Below are 5,791 nucleotides of genomic sequence, written 5' to 3'. Positions count from 1 at the left end.
AATTTGGAAGCGACGTCAGCCACGTCATCAGAACTACCGTAACCAAAAGTAAAATTCCCTTTACGCATGGCGTCACGTTCAGTGACGTCATCCCTTGGGACATCAGCGTATTGAAGGGAAGCACCGTTTGGGGGAGCGCAGAAATGATGAATTTTGTGGACAAAGACAGAGAAAAACGAGCAGTGTATACATTTGTACTAAGGTTGCGGAACGCACATTGCATAATATTACCGAATGTCGGGTTCTTCGCAACTCATAATGCTCGGCAACATTTATTTTGTTCGTTTTTATTACTGCGAGCTAGGGTACCCGCAGGAACTGTCCACGTCCAGTGGAAGACCTGTTCTTGTCCACTTTTACAAATGGCAAGATTCTAGCGACGGCGTGAACTTCGTTTGCGCTCGCATCAATCAGCCTTCGCCTCAGCCGCGAGACTTACCGCAAAATAAACCTGAATTTAATTAAACCGAACGACGCTGCAGCCCGGGCAAAAAGGTGTATACCGATACCAAACAATTCAAGACGCGCCAGACAGCCACAGTCGCAAACGCGGAGAAAAAACTAATACGCAGTGAGCAAATGTCGAAAGCGGAAGGGCGAGGAACTCGGAGCGGAAGGAGGAGAAATACTAGATTTTGATCTAACGTCGCGTCGGCGCGTCCAAGCTCTTGGAAGATACAGACCTTTTCATACACGCCTTATTGTGTATTGGGTGCAAGCGGTTGCGTTCGCCTGCTGTTGCGTTTTGTAGACAATCGTGGCCTATAATACATGAGGTTCGTTTATAGAGGTTCCATTCTACGGATTCACCGTGATATAAAGGGGAGAGCACACGTTCACGGTCACATGGCAGCGGCAGCGTGCAAGGGCGACGTGGGCACGCACAGGAAGCGTTCTGCGCGTCACGCGGCGAAAGCTAGCTGGGCATCACCAAGGCTCGCTCGCTGAGCGACGCAGCATTCCTCACGTGTGCCATAGAGCACACTTTGCTGAGTATTTGCTCGTGGGCGGCACTTCGCCCATGCAGGCTGATCCTGTTTGTTGTGCCGACCGTTCTGTTTTAGGGGCGAAGCACCTTGGGGGATCGGGCTGTCGGCGTCTCCTGTCGTCTCATGCAGTCACGGTACTAAAACAAACACCGGGAGACTCGCTTTCTAACGCCTCGAGCTGGAACATTTCATCCGCATGCACCAAAACGCGTAGTAAAAGAACACAACGGGACACTTGTTTTCCAACTCCTGGCGCTAAAACGCTCCGTGCTTCAATGACACGAGACTTTTACAGCAAAGCTGTATATACCTCTACCCCCCGACGGTTTTATCCCCGTGGGCAAAAACGCCAAGGCGTAAGACCTAAGAGCCGACCGCTCAACATTGAAACCGCATTATAGATGATGAGGCGCCCGTGAACAATGGGACCCCCACAATTTGTTCATTTGTTCCTTGCAAAGATTATGTTTGCAGATTACCTTTGAAAGCTACGTAGGATCTAAACCGAGCGCAAGCGACAAGCCCGCCTTCTCCAACCCCCAATGAGCGCGCCGCATGGCAAAAGAAAGACTTACAATCTTTGAATACGCTTATGCGCTGCATGATTCGCTCCTCGCCAGGTTTCACGTCAGGGGAGATGGCCCGGGATTTTTTTCATAATAGTATGTGACGCAACCACCGCACCTCAGAACCGTTAAACCAAAGATGATTGGGGTTTGGCGACGCGAGTGTAGGCCCGTGCGTGAGACTGTATATCACTTATTTTGCACTGCTGCGCGAAAAACTGCAGCGAGCTCCCTGCCTCGTGTACATCATGGAGGCAGGCTCTAACTTTGTCAGTTGCTTGGACCCTGGGGTAATAGTGCTGACAGTACCCTGGGTACAAAAGTTCTGCTCCAGTTCCTACGAGACTCTGAACTGGAAAAATCTCTTTAGATCACAGACAGCGCAAGTGCCTCACGATACGTACTCATCCGCGCTGTGGTGTTCATCTATTTATTTTTCTTCTGGTCGTATTGTTATTTTTTTGCGCCGTTTACTATGCATTTTGATTAACGATTTTGTTTCAAATGTATGTTTTATGTACGGACTCTGGTAGCAGCATTCTTGTTTCTCGCTTTTAACGTTTCTTGTTTGTCTTCTTCCTGACGTACCCCTAATGTCGAACATTCACCACTCATCATCTTAGTCACCCCTATCTGGCGTAGCAAGCCTTATCCCTACCAGATGCTGACCTCACCAGTTCCCATTAAAGAGCCCCCCCCCCCCCCCCCCCCTCTCTCTCTCTCTCTCTCTCTCTCTCTCTCTCTCTCTCTCTCTCTCTCTCTCTCTCTCTCTCTCTCTCTCTCTCTCTCTCTCTCTCTCTCTCTCTCTCTCCTCTCTCTCTCTCTCTCTCTCTCTCTCTCTCTCTTCTCTCTCTCTCTCTCTCTCTTATGAAACAGTAGCGCGCGCAGGATTTTACTTCGGGGGGTGCTTCCTAAAAAATGGAAGGTACCCGCCCCACGGTGGCTCAGTGGCTAAGGCGTTGCGCTGCTGAGCCCGAGGTCGCAGGTTCGATTCCCGGCCGCGGCGGCCGCTTTTCTGGTGGAAACGAAAAGCAAAAGCGCCCGTGTGTACGAGATTTCGGCGTATCCAAAGAATGCTTCATATTGAAACGCTGGAACGCTGTGCGACTGCGACCACTGGCGCGCGTTGCGGCGAAGTCCAGCGCCAGGGAGTACTGAGTCACGCTGCGTGATCGACGTGCTCCGCCGTCCAGACATTCTAATTTCACTTGAAGAAAAAAAGAGCGCTAAAAACACGACTCCAAAACCACGAACGACGACACAGAAGCGCATCTCTGTCGTCGTCCTTCGTTTTTGTGTCGTGTTTTTAGCGCCATATTTAACGGCGAAGCTGTTTAGCAAATCGTTATTTCGCGTGTCCGCAGTTGAAAATGTCAAGAAAATGCCGAGAGCTCGTGTGTGCGTGCCTCGCGGAGACCGCCTAGCGTCCCCGGCGCACGCTTGTCAAGCCAAGCATATCCACTAAGGGAAATTGGCCAAGATTGGCCGAAAAGGAGAAAGGACTCCAGCGTTCACCGTGTGATTAATAAACGCACCTCTCACTCAACGGTGTCAGTGTGGTGAAACGTGCTAATGCACACTCAGCGTTTAATGTCCAATTATTACAACTTACAACAATGATGAATTAAAGGTCGTTGCGGCAGCGAAAAAGAAGCAAATCGGCTGAAATCGTGGACTTAAACCGCCGTGATGGTCGTGAAGGTTGCGCACAGCTTCGCTACCTTCAAGTCTTACACGTTAGTATGAGCTTCGTTCATTTTTCATTCATACGCATCAACTAACCCAAAAACACGTTACTGAAGCATCGTTCTAATTGGCGCTTTTTCGACATTTAAACGTCCTTGGTACATAATTTCCATTAAAAATAATCGCTTAGTGATATCTAATGCATGCGCGTTTGTTGGATTATCCCTCGGAAACAGGTCCCGGAGAAGAAAGTAAGTGCAGCGGCCCCAAAGATGGCGGTCCTGAAACATGACATTGTTTATAACCTTAGCTTGTAACCAGCTACCTTTCATTGCTCCAGTGCATAACGGGACAGCTGTGGTGCCTTCGTTCGAAATGAATGCTCTGAACGGTTCGAAATGAATGGTAAGGCAGAAGGAGCACGGTGATCGGCGAATTCTCGGGTGGACGCGAACGCCCAGGGGACCCCAACGCCGAGCAACGTCATCCTGCAGGCCAGCAAGACGGGTGACGACTTGGCAGCTTCCTCAACGTAGCGTTTTTTTTTTTTCCCCTTTGATCAGTGAGCATACGCGGTATAGGTAGCGTTGGCGGACCGGCCAGAACGCCTCGTCATCGGCCGACCCTGACCGCGCCAATGCCAAACTCACCGACGGCATCGGACAACCTCGAAGCTTGGCCACCCCACGTGCACGATGAGATCAAACACTTGCAGGCCGGAGTGTTTCGTGGGGGCTGTACCGGTTAGATTATAGGTTTGATTTTCATTTTAGTGTCCGACGACAACACACCTCGTCCTCTCTGCCGGATTAGCCTAACCTTTCTCGTAAAAACAACCTGTTACAACTGATCTCCGCACCGTTTTTTTTTTTTTGCCGACACACCAAGTTTACGTGGCTTCGACATCTGTTATTACCACTACGTTCAGTGATTGTGCGGTGCCCCTGAAGAAGAAAAAATAACACAATCGGAAAGTTATTCCACTGCATTCTGAAGTTTTATTTAATTTAGGATTGTTTCTTTTATCCGCGCACATTGTTTCGTTCTTTCTTTTCTTTCTTTCCTCTCCTTATCATGTTCACGCTCTCCTTTTTTCCTCGTGAGCCGACCCTCCCCCCTCTGACAGCCCTTCAAGAATCATTTGTCCAAACGCACCCTGTACTGCTCCTTGCAGAAGCGAGCACCACAGCCACGCAACCACGATGTCTGCGGGCCCATTCGTTTCAGTCAGTACACGGATGTCAAATCAAGACTGAGTAACGTTAACAGCGATCTGTGCTGCCGAACACACTTCTCTTTTCTCTCTTTGATCTGCAAGAGGGCCGGGGACCCCCACATTATTATTTTTCAACTCCGTTCTTAAGTACACTCGCAACAAGAGAGGAAGCAATTGTCGAAGGGCTCGCCCATGGCCCTATTTCGCTCGTGTAGCTAGTCGAGAGCCGGGCTCGGCGAAAAGGCCCGCCACGCGTCCACGTCTCACGGCCGCGCTTAGGCACCCACTGATAGACGAGTCTGCGCACACGCCTCCATTGTTTGCGCGCTGGAAATGCGGAGGTGTCGGATGCTGGCGGCGGGTGTACAGCCTGGCCGTGACGGTGGTAACGAGTGGTGGACGGAGAAATAACTGCTTCCGGCGGCGTGCCGCCAAAATTGTTGCGATGCGCATACAATACGCGGCAAGCAAAGTGCGCGCGATATTAATACGCAGACAAAAACTCGACAGAACGTGCACGGTGTTTCTTTTTGATTCGCTGCGAAAATTTGATTTAGAAAATCGCAGAGGGAGCGACATTACGGCGTTTTTTTTTTGTTTTTTTTTTTTTTGCTTCTTGCAAGGGAGTTGCACGGCTAGGTTGTGCGCTGACTTCTGGCTGAATATAATTAACTATGATTCATTAATATACACCACGAAAATGGACAGGAATGATAATAGAAAATGTTAAGTGAAACTGCTTTTTGAATTGTAAATAATCAAACTTTGACGCGAGATGCGTTGGCTGGAAACAATCCCTTTTAAAGAAAGTATATATCTTTCCTTTTTTTTTTTTTCGGGGGTGGGGGGGGGGGGGGGGGGGGTCACTTCACCGATGTCGATTTCATGGAACCCCGTTTCATCGAATAAGTGGACGTTTCATAGAACACACTTTCATCGAATTGCCGTTGGCCGTTTCATGTTTGGGACGTTCTTAGTCTGTTTTATGACGCGCAGTAACAGCTTACAGGTTGTATTTTTTTAAACACTGCTTTGAGAAGGGGCAAGAGGATTGCATTTTGGGACAACCCACGTGAGTAGAAAACTCCACGTTTTGGTGTTTCGCGAAAGTTGATGCATGAGTTCTAGTTTTCGACATAATAAAATCATATTATGCACGAATAAGGGTAGGCGGGCCTGTTCTGCCTTCGATAGGAGTGAAGTTGACGGAGTGATGGGAGGATTTATTGCTGTGCCGCATGGATGCGTGGTGTTTGGCTAAGTGCAGCATTTGACGTCCTAACTTAATTTTTTTTTTTGGCCCGACGCACTGATATAGGGCACTGTGGAGGCTT

This window comes from Haemaphysalis longicornis, unplaced genomic scaffold, assembly GCF_048455015.1.
Source record: "Haemaphysalis longicornis isolate Haplotype H1 unplaced genomic scaffold, Haemaphysalis longicornis Haplotype H1 scaffold_8, whole genome shotgun sequence".
NCBI lineage: Eukaryota > Metazoa > Arthropoda > Arachnida > Ixodida > Ixodidae > Haemaphysalis > Haemaphysalis longicornis.
The sequence above is the reverse complement of the archived record's forward strand: the minus strand, read 5'-3'. Positions refer to the sequence as shown.